The sequence below is a fragment of the Ipomoea nil genome, unplaced genomic scaffold (assembly GCF_001879475.1).
Source record: "Ipomoea nil cultivar Tokyo-kokei standard unplaced genomic scaffold, Asagao_1.1 scaffold2610, whole genome shotgun sequence".
Taxonomy (NCBI): domain Eukaryota; kingdom Viridiplantae; phylum Streptophyta; class Magnoliopsida; order Solanales; family Convolvulaceae; genus Ipomoea; species Ipomoea nil.
In genome coordinates this window covers 203804-218123 of record NW_017619038.1, presented here as the reverse complement: position 1 = coordinate 218123, position 14320 = coordinate 203804, and the positions used below count along the sequence as shown (strand labels likewise).

The window sequence follows — 14320 nt, the reverse complement described above, 5'->3', positions numbered from 1 at the left end:
ATCGCTTCTGACCGTGTGGATAGCAAAGTGACCCCTATTAACTAGAGTGGAAGTACTGCAGCTATCTGTATCATCACTTGGAATGGAAATCCTCTTTCTTCGAATGGCAGCAAATTTCTGCCATCTTTTTGCCAACTTGATGAGTTTCTTAGAACTGATCATGGTGCTAACTTAGGAAATAGAGAGAAATTGAAGGGAAGAGAACAAGATCTGCAGAAAGTTGTAGTGTTTGATGATCAAAATTGGATGAGAAGCAACCTATTTAAAGTGGTTCAATTTCTTGACAAAATTAGGTAAGGCAAAACCATGTCCACCCAGCTGTATGGGGGGCCTTCAAGACATACAAATAGGGAAATACATGGTTATATGTGTCCCAATCCAATTCAAATAAATTGATTAAGATATTTTTTAGGCAAATACCATTAACTTAGTGCTGTGTATATTGATCTCTCATTTGGTAGGTTTTCTCGGAATGACAAAGGTAGTTGAGCTTTCCCCATTTATTGAAGCATATGGTTAGTGATGTCCAAAGGTAGTAGAAATTGTTGATGATTTTTTGAAGACAAAACCATGTGGAGATGTTGTCTAATCGTTCTAGCTGGCTGGCCTCTGATCCAAATTTCTCATAGCCACTCAATCCACCTCCTAAACGATCTATATATATAAATGCATTTGTGTTGATGTTCACCCCACTCAAGTTCTTCCTTCACACAACTCCTAGTTTCTGCCTTCACAAATTGTGTCTATACTGAAAAAAATTTCAGAAATCCTACTTTCCAAAAAGCATATTTGAAGATGGCAATTGGTATGGGGCACATTCTCCGTGCTAAGCAAGGCCTCAGAAGATCTTCTTCAAGAACAAACAGAGAAAGTGAAGTTCCTAAGGGCCATTTTGCAGTTTATGTTGGGGAGAGTGAAAAGAGGCGTTTTGTCATTCCAGTTTCGTACTTGAAGGACCCTTCATTCCAAGACTTGATTAGTCAAGCTGAGGAAGAATTCGGATTTGAACATCCAACTGGTGAACTCACAATACCTTGTATGGAGGATACCTTCCTTGAAGTCATCTCTAGTTTGAGATCTTGAGAGAGACTACACACAACTTAGTTTAGTGAAGACAAATTTTGCATAGAAGAGTTTTCCTGTACATTTCATTTGTATAGATTTTTGTTTGCATTTTTGCAGCAACTTTGGAAATATCAGAAAGCCTCTCCAATTATCACCAAATCCTATTCCAAATTGTTGTGTTCAATATACTTTGACTAAAACTAGCAGTAAAATATCTCTTCAAGGAAATTCAAGGCTACCAGTAAACTTTAGTGCAGAGGATTTACCACAACTATTCACACAGACCTTGTGTCTTAAAAATGAAATCTTCTTTCTTTAGACAGCAACAAATATCTTACATTATATTTCACTGGGAAATTGATGAGTTTCTTGGAACTAATCATGGTTTTGGCAAGAAGGGTAAACAATGGCGTAAAAAGTATGCATCCAATCAGATTGCCAACTAGTCTGCAATACCTTTAACGACTCTCCCATGGACTTCTCATACACCAACACTGTAATTAGGGACTGTCGTTACTTACTTTCTGATTTTCAGGCTTTTGCCATCAAATATGTTAGCAGATCAGTGAATATGCAGGCCCATAACTTAGCCCGGGCTGCACATTCGAATGCTGGTCGTTGTATCTGGGAAGATTCCGCACCCCACTGTATTCGATTTTTGATTAATTGAATTTGTTTCTTCAAAAAAAAAATCATGGTTTTGGCAAGAGCATTGACATCTATGGCCAAGATATTCATCTTTAATTTGCAGGTTTATGCAAATAGTGTGGTCAGGGTGAAAGTTCCATGTTAACCATCACACAAAGGTGCCAGATTAGTATATATATAGGACATATGAAATGAAAGAAAATGAGATAACAAGATTAGTATATAGGTCAGAAATTCTCTAATGGCACTATAGCAACTGATGGTCAGAACTGTTCAAAATTGACCATATTGCTTTCTCATCATATGCTTCAAATTACATCTGCCGTCTGCTTATTCTTGGCGGAGCGATGCTAGGCCAGAAATGGAAGTGGCAGAATCTTATTGTTCAATTACGCAATTATATAGTTTCATGCTTTTGAATAAAATTCAAGCAAATAAGCTATTGTAACAGAAAATATGTCAACTACAGGTATACGTGTATGGCAAAAAACTGAAGATTAGGGAGACTATGAAAGCAATCAATATATTTGAATTTTCTAAGAAGAATTCTGAAGATTTTGGATATCAAGTATGCTGTATTGGATTTATGTACATTTCACATCATGTATTGAGCTACAACTAATATCCTCATCATTTACAAAATTTATTGAGATTAATATCAGCAAACTAGCAATTCCTGATTTCGGTGTGACGGAGCTGATGAACACCGATGTGAAGTAACTGAGACAAGCAATGCATTCTCAAGTTGTCTAGATAAACCTCGGCTAAGAAGTGAAATGATGTAGTCCATGAAGACTGCATCACATGGAAGTGTAATAGGCCCATCACTTGGAAGTCCAAATTCTTCTTCAACATACTTAAGAGTTGCCTAGTGATATGATTCTCGAGATATGATAGAGGGACAACAAACCGCTTCTGATCAGCAGTGTAGATAGTGAAATGACCCTTGTAAACTGCAGAAGAAGACAAGAAGTACTGCAGCTATCTGCATCATCATATAGACTTGGGAATGAAATCCTCTTTCTTCGGATGGCAGCAAATTTCTGCCATCTTTTGGCCAGCTTAATGAGCCTCTTTGAACTAATCATGATTGTTATGGAATATATATTTGATGCATTATTAAAATATATGCTCCAACTTGAGGGAGTGTTATGGAATATATATTTGATATATTATGGCCGTGTTTGGTAAAAAAATAGCTTATAGGCCAATTTTGGCTTATTTGACCACTATTAATTGTTTGATTTAGTTAAAATATCAATATAAATGTTTGGTTAATTAGCTTTTTACAACTCCAAAAGGCTAAAATTCAAAAAGTTACTCCAAGCAACTTTTTCAATTAGCTTTTTGAAAAAAGAAATTATACCAAACAGCTATCAGCTAACAGCTAATTTACCAAACACTTTTCTACAATTAGCTAATGTTATCAACTATTTATACCCTCTAATTAACACAATCAGCTAACAGTTAACAGCTATCAGCTAACAGTCATTTTACCAAACAGGGCCATAGAATCTCTATATATTAGGCAGTTTAGGGTTGTAGGTAGATAGGACATATGGAAACTTGTTTCCTATTCGTAGTTTTCTAGCTCCTATTTATAGGACTTTGTATTCTCTATTCAAAGGATAGTATGAGACAATATACGACAGCACATTAGAAACTCTCTCTCTTCACTTTCGTAACAATGATATTAACTCAGAAAATAGAGAGAAAGATTGAACGGAAGAGAATAAGATTTGTAGAAACCTTGGAAATTGGGTAGAATGAATTGCAGTGTTTGATGAATGAAATGAATATGGAAGTCATGTCTTTAAAGTGATGAGGAGGCTAAGACAGTCTTTAAGCTCTTGAGGAGGCAAAACCACATGGTTATGCTGCCTAGCTAGTTGTATGGGGCCTTTTAGCTTCAACCACAAATATGGAGACATAAAAAATGAGGAATCACATGGTTTTGTTTCCAAATCATCTCTTTATTTGATTCATCTCTTATGTGACAGATCGAGTTTCTTGGAAAGACACAAGTAGATAAGCTATCCCCATCTACTCAATTTCATTGAAGCGTGTGGGGAATGATGTTCATACACTGATATTTTTCGTTTAACTTGTTAGTTGAAAATTGTTGATGATTTTGTAAGACAAAAACATGTGGTTATGTCTGTTATCTTGTTAGGTGGCTGCCCACCCATCCAAATTTCTCTTAGCCACTCAATCCACCTCCCAATGGATCTATATAAACACATTTGAGTTAGTATTCACCATACTCAAACATTCCTTGCACAAATACCTTAGTTTCTGCATTCTAAAATTGTTTCTATAGCACAAATACCTCTGCTTTAAAAAGAAGCATTCCAGAATGGCAATTAGTATGATACACATTCTCCATGCTAACAAGGGTCTCAGAAGGTCTTCTTCAAGAACAAACAGAGAAATCGAGGTTCCTAAGGGGCACTTTGCAGTTTATGTAGGCGAAAGTGAAAAGAAGCGCTTTGTTATTCCAATATCATACTTGAAGGACCCTTCATTCCAAGACTTGCTAAGTCAAGCTGAAGAAGAATTTGGATTTGATCATCAAATGGGTGGGCTTACAATACCTTGCCCAGAGGATATCTTTCTTGACATCATCTCTAGTTCTAGTAGATCTTGAGAGTCTACAAGCAGCTTAGTTTAGTGGAGAAAAATTTTGCACAAAAGAGTTTCTATGTACACATTTTTTTTTTCCTTTTCAGTTGTCTCATATCAGATTGGGATTTGTAAATCTTGAGAAACTACAAACAGTTCAGCTTTAGTGGAAAAAAAAAAAAATTTGCACACAAGTTTTCTTGTACAGTTTTTACTTCTACTTCCATTGTGTCTTGTGATCAGATTGGCAAAATATGCAGAGATTTAATACTGCTTTTGGTGCACATTGTGGATGAGATTATGCTGAACTATCAGTTGATATTGGTGTATTAACTAAGCTGCTGATTTCTTGATCTACTCAATAAAGATTTTATAGAATTACATGCAGAAAGAATATCCAACAAGTTTGATGGAGACACTAAGACAAGCTGAGGTGAATTGATAACCCAACGGGGTTGCTCAAGTGGCAATTGAGCTCTCTTTGTGTGGGAGAATTCTGGGATAACCCGGGTTCGATTTCTTGTGACGATCCCCTTTGGGCCAGCTCCCGTACCTCCCAAAACGAACGGGGATTAGTTGCGTGGATCTGGACCTTTAAACGGCCCAGAAAGACCCAGACCATCCTGTGGTTTACACAAAAAAAATTGCTTCCGATGTATGCATTCTTAATTATTTTGAATCTTTTGAACTTAGAAAATGCAAATTAAATCCAAAAAATTGATAAAGAAATTTGGTGTTGATGAAGAGCAGAAGTATGCTAACCTCATAGAACAAGTATGGGAGACAAAGAAGATTAGGAGTGCAACAGATGTAGTTTTGTTAGATGTTTATTTTTTTCTTTTTCACAGGTTGTAACTTTCTTACTTGTTAGATAACTAACTGCGTAAAATGCTTGTTGGGAAAAAACATTTCAACACATGAGTTTATATAGTTTATAGTTTTTAAGCTTCATAAATAAGTGGATCTGTGGCGCAATGGTACCATGTTTGACTCCAGATCAGAAGGTTGCTTGTTTGATTCACGTTGGTTTCAATTTCCTCATCCATTATATATAATTTATAATAATGTGCATTATGAGTTATAGTGGATGATATGAAAACAATACAGTATGTATCAACTTTTTGATAAAATTGCAAACAATACAGCACTGTATATGATTTATGTAATCAAGGAGATTAGCTCAACTTTTTCATAAAATTGCAAACAATACAGTATGTATATGATTTATGTAATCAAGGAGATTAGCTCAACTTTTTCATAAAATTGCTTAGGTCAAAGTACCTATGAAGTTCTTGTACTATAGTGTTTTATTCAATTTAGTCCTTGTACCTTTATTCTGTTCAATTTAGCACATCTATTTTAAAAAATGTGAAACTAAGAACAATTATCCAAATCTCATTAGGAACATGGTTGTAATTATTTATTTTGGAACATATTAATTTAATATATTGGTGGTAAAAAAATTAATTTTAAATATTTATAAAGTAATAGATGGTATACCTCGTTTAATAAATCATTTAAACCTTGGAATATTAAAAACAAAGGTTGATCTTTAGTGAAAAAAGTTTTAGACATGACCCTAGGGATGACAATTCAACCCGCCCTCGACGAAGAAAGCCGATCCCCGTCCTGACGGGGGCGGATTCGGCGATTTTTTTCGGGGAACGGGGGCGCGTGGATGGGGGATTTGAAAATTTTTCATATACGTTGTTGTGCTCATATCTTGAATTTGATAGTGCAAGATGGGTTAAAAGTTATGGGGAATGAATTGGAAAGATATAGATATAGTGTTAGTTTTTTGTTAGCTACACCAAAAAGACAACAACTCTTTAAAGAAAGTGCAACAAATTTGGGTATAAAATACTCAAAACAGTTAGTTCAAGACTATAAGACTATGGAATTCTACTTATTCAATGCTTTCTATTGCATTGCAATACAAAGATGATTTTTACTGTTTGGAACAACAAAGATCCTTCATTTGTTTGTATTGGGAGTTAGCTGAGAACATTTGTGATAAATTGAAAGTGTTTTTTTTTTTTTTTTAATTTTTAAATGTGTTTTAGTTTTCAAAAAAAAATAAAATTGAAAGTGTTTTATAAAGCATCAAATGCATTTTCTAGAAGAAAATATCCAACTTCTGATGATTTTTTCCTATTGATATATGAGATTAAGGTTAATTTGTGCAATTGGGTTGAGTCAACTAATTTGGTGATAGCAAATATGGCTACGAGTATGCTTGCAAAGTTTGATAAATATTGGGAAGTGCTGCATGAGATTCTAGTTGTAGCTAATGTTCTTGATCCAAGGTATAAGTTAGGAGTTGTTCAATTCTTCTTTCAAACATTTTATGGAGATAAAGTTGCATAAGAAATTGAAAGGGTTAAGACATATTGCAATGATTTGTGCCGTGAATATGAGTGTTCTTCAATATCAACACTTGCAAGTAATTAAACGCGTCCAATCTAATGTTGAAGGGGAGAACTTGACTCAGGGTGACCCACTTAGGGTCAAATTGAAAAACTTTATGGAAATTTCTCACATGGGTGAGACATCAGAGTTGGACTCGTATTTAGAGGCTAAGAAGTCACCATTTGATGATGATTTGGATGTTTTATCATGGTGGCAAATTGATGGAAAGAAATTTCCAACTTTGAGTACTAGTGGTAGATTGGTGTCGCCTCATCGTGGTAGACTTCACCAAAATATTTTGGAGGCATTAATGTGTTCTCAAAGTTGGTTGCTTGAAAGTAAGAAATTTTATTTGAACAAATTATTTTTAATTGATTATTCATTACTTTACCATACTAAAATAATATTTGTAGGTAATTGCACCTTGGAGGATTATGAGATAGTTGTCAGAAAAAGGATATAAGATAAACATTACTCGAGGGTGTTGTACCATCGCAGATGCTAAGGGAGTTTTGATTACAAAGGTAAATAAGTCCCAAAATCGACTATTTCCTTTGACAATCAATCATGCACTTCTTGCTTGCTTTAATTCTGAAATTTGTGATGATAATTGGTTATGTCATATGCGGTTTAGGCATTTCTGTTTCTCTAGATTAAATAATCTGTGATAAAGGAACTTGTTTATGATTTACCTATTGTGAATGTCCTTAATCGTATTTGTGAGATTTGTTTGATTAGGAAGAAGCATAGAGATCCCTTCCCCGTGGGCAAGTCAATGAGAGCCACAAAACAATTGGAGATTGTTTACTCAGACATGTGTTCGTTGGAGGTTCCCTCACAAGGAGGTTGTAAGTACTATTAGGACTAGTATTATGATGAGAACTGTAATGAATTGTATTGAATAAACTTTTACAACTGTACAGACACGGGGAATATATATACAAGAGGAATCATAGGAAGACTAGAATAGGGAGTCATACTATGACACAAATACAAGAATCCTAATACTAGTCCTAATACTCTCCCTCAAGCGCATGATACACTTGTAACTTGTAGCTTGTCTCTGAGAAAAGAAAAGCTAGGACTGGGCAAGGCTTTGGTAAATATATCTGCAAGTTGATCTTTTGTTGAGATGAAATTTACTTGAATCTCTCTAGTAGCAACGTTATCTCGCACAAAGTGATAATCTATCTCTACATGTTTGGTGCGGGCATGGAAGATGGGATTGGCACACATATATGTAGCTCCAAGATTATCACACCATAATTTGGGAACCGAAATCCCTGTCACATGGATTTCACGCAGGAGAGACATGGTCCAAATCACTTCAGCACAAACATCTGCTAGAGCTTTATATTCAGCCTCGGTAGAAGATCTAGCAACAGTTCTTTGTTTCTTGCAGATCCATGATACTAGATTAGATCCAAGAAAAACAGCAAAGCCACTTGTGGATTTCCTATCCTCCGGACAGCCGGCCCAATCAGAATCAGATAAGGCATGAATTTCCCTTGAGGATGACTTCTGACTCGTAGGCCGAAATTAACAGTTTCTTTGACATACCGTAATACTCTCTTTAGTTGTTCCCAGTGAGTAGTTTTAGGTGCATGCATGTGTTGACATAACTGATTAACTGCAAAGGATAGATCAGGACGAGTGATGGTTAAATACTGTAATGCACCCGCTAAACTCCTGTATTGTGTAGGATCATCATGTGGAGTTGCGTTAATGGGGATGGATTTTGACGTGGGAATTGGAGTGGACAAGGACTTGCAGCCTGTCATTCCAGCACGTTTTAGAATATCCTGCATGTATCTCTGTTGGCAAAGTAAAATCTCGTCATTGTTTTTAATTGCCTCAATTCCAAGAAAAAAACCTGGTTCACCAAAATCCCCGATTTTAAATGCAGTAGAGAGTTTTGAAACTAGTTGAAGAACTAGATTCGTATCGCTTCCCATCATAAGAATGTCATCCACATAAACAAGTAGATATACAAAATCAAATTCATGTGAGTAATAAAAAAGAGACACATCTGTTTTCGATGCCTGAAACCCAATAGATAGTAAAAAGGTGTGCAAACGATTAAACCAAGCTCGGGGAGCCCGTTTTAATCCATAAAGAGACCTTTTTAGCAGACAAACATGATCTGGATAGGAAGCATCAATATATCCAGGCGGTTGCTTCATATACACAGTTTCAGAGAGATGACCATTCATGAAAGCATTATGAACATCCAATTGCTTAATAGTCCACCCAGAAGATAAAGTAAGAGAAAGAAGCAACCTGACTGTGGTTAGTTTAACCACTGGCTAAAAGTATCAAAGAAGTCCTGACCTGGAACTTGATTAAACCCTTTTGCTACAAGTCTTGCCTTATGCCTTTCAATAGAACCATCAGCTTTCCGTTTGGTACGAAAAATCAATTTACACCCAATGATGTTCATGTCTGACTGAGATGGCACAAGAGTTGCCAAGTCTAATTTTGTAGTAGGGCATTAAATTCCTAATCCATAGCCTCTCGCCATTCCTAATGTTTAACAGCCTGTGTGTAACAAGCTACGTGGGATCCGAAGGACAAACCTGAGCTGCTAAAATAGAAAGTGGAGCCCGAGACCGACTCCGAGTGTGCATCTCATGGGTCCGAACCGTGGACTTGATTGTTTTCCCGCGAGGACGCCCACGTGGGCGTTTGACAGGCTGGACAGCCTCAACAGGCAGCTCACGGTTCGGCGAGGCAGATGGACCGACGACAGCAGTAGGCGGTGGTGGAGAGGAGTCCGAATCACTGCCGGCGGTACTGGGTGGGACGGCAACAAGACCAATCGGCGGCGAAATCACAACGAGATGAAGAATCGACTCAACCCACGGATAGAATTTCTCAGGTGGAGATGGCTGCACAGTATTTTTAGTAGCAAAAGGATAAACTGTTTCATCAAACCTTACATGCTTGCACACATAAATCTTGTTAGCCTGTAAGTCCATGCATCTATACCCACGAAACGACTCAGGATAAACTAGGAAAACACATGGAGTGGACCGAAACGAGAATTTATGACGATTATATGGCCTGAGATATGGATAACACAAACACCCAAAAACACGAAGAAAATAATAGGAGGGATTGGAATTATGCACTTTAAAGTGTGGACTAAGATTATTGAATACAACAGAAGACATTTTGTTAATTAAATAAACCGTCGTTTCAAATGCAAAATCCTAGAATTTATATGGGACAGAGGCACGAGCTAGATGAGCCAGACCTGCTTCAACAATGTGTCTATGTTTTCGTTCAACACGACCATTTTGTTCATGAGTGTAGGCACATGATTGTCTATGAAAGATACCTAACTGAGTAAAGCAATGATGTACTTTTTTTGTATTCAGCTCCTAGATCTGATTGAATGGCTTTAATTTTTGTGTTAAAAGATCGTTCAACCATAGTACAGAATTTATCAAAGATGACATACAGATCAGATTTTAATTTCATGGGAAAATACCAAGTGTAACGAGTATAATCATCCACAAAAATAACAAAATAACGATAGCCATCAATTGACAAAAGGGGAGCTGGACCCCAAATATCTGTGTATATTAAATCAAGGACACTAAAACTGGATGTCTCAACACGTGCCATTGGGAATCGAGAGGATTTACCCATTTGACACGCATTACAAAAACTAGAATTAGATTGAATAGAATTATTTGACCCACTAACCGGACACGACTGAAGAATACGAAGTAAAGCACGATGATGTGGATGTCCAAAATGATCATGCCACACTGACGGAGAGGTACAGGCTGTAAGGAAAACTGAGGGAGATGGTGTTGCAATTGGGAGCTTGTAGAGACCCCCATGACTATTGCCTTTGAGTAGAATTTCCTTGGTGTTGATATCCTTCACAAAAAAAAAAAAAAAAAAAAAAAAGACGGGTGAAACTCAAAAAACACTTTATTATCTATCGCAAATTTTTGAACAGATAATAAAGAAGTAGAGACACTGGGAACATGAAGGATATTAGACAATTGGAAGGAACGGGATGAGGTACGTATTAAAAGAAGCATGACCTACACGACTAATAGAGAGCGCCTTACCATCACCCACACACAAAGTGTCATTACCCGTGTATTCCTCGGATGTAGATAGGGCTGCAATATCTGGAGTCACATGATTGGTGGCCCTTGTATCAGGAATCCATGTCTGTGAGTCATTAGGATGCGACTCGGTATTCTGATACATCAAATTTGCTGGTGGAGGAGGATCATAGCGATTGTAGCATTAGATAGCCGAGTTTCCCATACGACCACATAGTTGACAAACAATTGCCAAACCACCACTGCCGCCACGCCCGCGATTGCCTACACCTCTGCCGGAATGTGTTCGGCCACCGCCTCCTCCACACTGAGCAGCGAACGCCGCCGGTGCACCGCTGGTAGCACCGCCTCGAATAAATTCCTGGGCACCAAAAAAATCAGCCAACTCACCTAGGATTGCAGTACCACGAACCGAGAGATATGTAGTGAGATTTTGAAATTCCGGCCGTAAACCACGAAACACATAGAGATTCATCTCGTCAAGTCCCACCAGTCTATCGGCCAAAGCAAGATCCTCCAAAATAACTTGGGAACGACCAATATAATCAGCAACCGTGGAATCTCCTTGGCTTAGGGACTGTATTTGGCCAAGGAGAATTAACGAGCGGGCGCGAGATGCGGAAGCCAATGACTGTTCTATTGACTCCCAAACCTCCCGTGATGTATGACGACCAACGGTGAGGTGCATAACTTCTTCACTAAGAGAAGAAATCAACATGGACATAAGAGCCCGATCATGACGAAACCATGTTGCGTAATCAGGATTAGGCGCCGGCGAGCCACCTTTGATGACGAGAAGATAAGGTGGCGGACTGGGGTTGGTTCGATCGACGAATGACATGAGACCATGTCCATCAAGAAACGGAACGACCTGAGTTCTCCAAAATAAATAATTTTTGTGTGTAAGCTTAATACTGATAAAGTGATGAGCATTAGAAAGCGAAGAAACAACAATGCTAGGAGAAGACGTAGCAGCGACGTTGGAGACGGTTCGTTCGGATGATTGGACAGATTCGGTAGCCACTGAGCCAGAGAAAATAGAGAAAAATCCTAGCTTAACTGATACCAGATGAGAACTGTATTGAATTGTATTTGATAAACTTGATTACAATTATCCAGACACGGGGAATATATATACAAGAGGAATCATAGGAAGACTAGAATAGGGAGTCATACTATGACTCAAATACAAGAATCCTAATACTAGTCCTAATAAGTACTTTGTTACTTTCATTGATGATTTCAGTAGGAAAACATGAGTTTACTTTCTGAGGCAACAGTCTGATGCATGTGATGTTTTCAAACAATTTAAGACTTTTGTTGAAAAGCAGAGTGGTTATGAAATTAAAATCATGAGAACTGATAGAGGTACATAATATATTGCTTGTGATGATTTTCTGAAGGAGAAGGGTATTCAGCACAAAATGACAGCCAGATACACTCCGCAACAAAATGGAGTTGCCAAGAGGAAGAATAGAGCTATCATGGATATGGTGAGGTGCATGTTGAAATCTAAAAATCTTCCTAAGCCTTTTTGGGCAGAAGCCGTTGCTTGTGTTGTCTATGTGTTGAATAGGTGTGCAACTAAAAGTGTTGGTGATAAGACACCTGAGGAAGTTTGGAGTGGGAAAAAACCCTCTATAAGATATCTTAAGGTTTTTGGATGTTTGGCATATGCACATGTGCCAGATCGATCAATTGAGAAAGAAGTTGGATGATAAATGTGAGAAGTGTATATTCATTGGTTATAGTGAAAATTCAAAGGCTTATAAACTATACAATCCTGAAACTAAAAAGGTTGTTATAAGCCGTGATGTCACTTTTGATGAATGTGGTGTCTGGGATTGGTCAGCTAAAGATGAAAGGTCAGTTATTATTCCTGTTGTTGAAAATATTGTTGATGAGCAACCGATTCCAGATAATGTTCAGTCTCCTTCACAACCAAAGTCATCAGTCCGACGATCTCAATGCGAGTGCCACTTACCAGCTCGCTTGCAGGATTATGTTTTGGGCCATTGATAAGTGCTTATTTGTCTATATTTTCCCCTCTTTCACTAAGCCATTTTGCTTATAGATCATTCCAAATTTCATGAGATTATGATTAAATTGTGTTATTTTGAAAGGAGTTTTGTTTGGAAACAAAGATGAGTATTTTCAGGCATTTTGGTGGACATTGGAATTAAATGGAGCATTTTGGATGCATTTGGAGTCCATGGGAGCCAAGGAGAGGCTATGGAGATGGGAAAAACACTTCCAAGGAAGCCTAAGGGTGGTGCTTTGAATGGTCTTGGTCATTTGAGCAAACCAAAGCAAAAGAGAAGCAAAAGATCAATGCATTGCAATTCCCGACCTGCACGTCGACGTCATAGTATTTGGATCATATCTCGAGCTAAAAATGTCCAATTGAAGTGATTCTTATGTCATTGGAAATCTAACTTGAAGGGCTACAACTTTGATTCAAGCACCAAAGGCTAATTCAGACGTTTCTGTCAAGCCTGTATACAATAGTTGACATATTCTACTGTATTCCCTATCTGTATTCCTGTAGTTTAGGATTGTTAGTAACTCCCTGCTACTTCCCCTCATCTGTATCCTATTTATACTTGGCTCATTTCATTAATCAATCTCAAGCTTTTGTATTATCATAACATGGTATCAAGAGCCTAAATCTCCAACGAAGATTTTTTTTTTTCTATTCCTTCCACCGGTTACAATCATGACCGGAGTAATTCAATTAAATGCTCCTTCTCACTTCCCCATCAAACTAACTTCCACAAACTTCCCTGTTTGGAGCCGTCAAGTCCAATCCACCCTCATTGGCTACGATTTACTTGGGTACATTGATGGCTCTGTTAAAGAACCAGCCCGGTTCACAGACACCGCTTCCACCAGTAGGAATCCCACCCATTTAATTTGGTATCGCCAGGACCAAATTATTATAAGTGCTTTACTTGGGAGCTGTTCTTACACGATCCAACCTGTTATTTCTTCGGTTGCAACGGCCCGCGACGCTTGGCAACAACTTGTTGCAAGCTATGCCAGTGCCTCTCGAGGTCGAATTATTTCCCTCAAGGCAAAGCTAACAAAAAACCCGAGAGGCTCTCGGTCTGTTACTGAATACCTCAATGATATGAGGTCCATTGCTGACGATCTTGCGTTGGCTCAAAGTCCAGTTTCTGATGAAGACCTAGTGGTTTATATCCTAAACCAACTAGGGGAGGAATACAATCCCATCATCTCGGCTGTTCGCATCCGTGAAGCCTCCATCTCCTTGGGTGAATTAAGTGATGTTCTGACGGACCACGAACGCCACTTAAAAGAAGCTGATGATGCGCGCCAAACCTTGCTTGCCACTGCTAACGTTGCACAACGTACTTTTTCTTCATCCCGGAACAATCAATCATCCAATTCTGCTCGGAACAATCAATCATCCAATTCTGCTCGGAAGTTTCGTAATAACAATAACGCCAATTGGCAAAGTTGGACAC

The 14320-nt window shown here is 38.0% G+C and overlaps 1 protein-coding gene and 1 pseudogene across 1 annotated transcript in view; both read right to left on the bottom strand.

The window, feature by feature from the left end:
- Window positions 1-3971, bottom strand: part of LOC109154227 (auxin-responsive protein SAUR68-like) — a 93018-nt gene extending 89047 nt beyond the window's left edge. The window contains exon 1 of the mRNA XM_019302065.1: window positions 3931-3971. The gene's annotated coding sequence lies outside the window, so the exon portion shown is untranslated. The remainder of the gene's footprint in view (window positions 1-3930) is intronic.
- Window positions 2293-2801, bottom strand: LOC109154234 (annotated as a pseudogene).
- Window positions 3972-14320: the final 10349 nt, after the last annotated feature.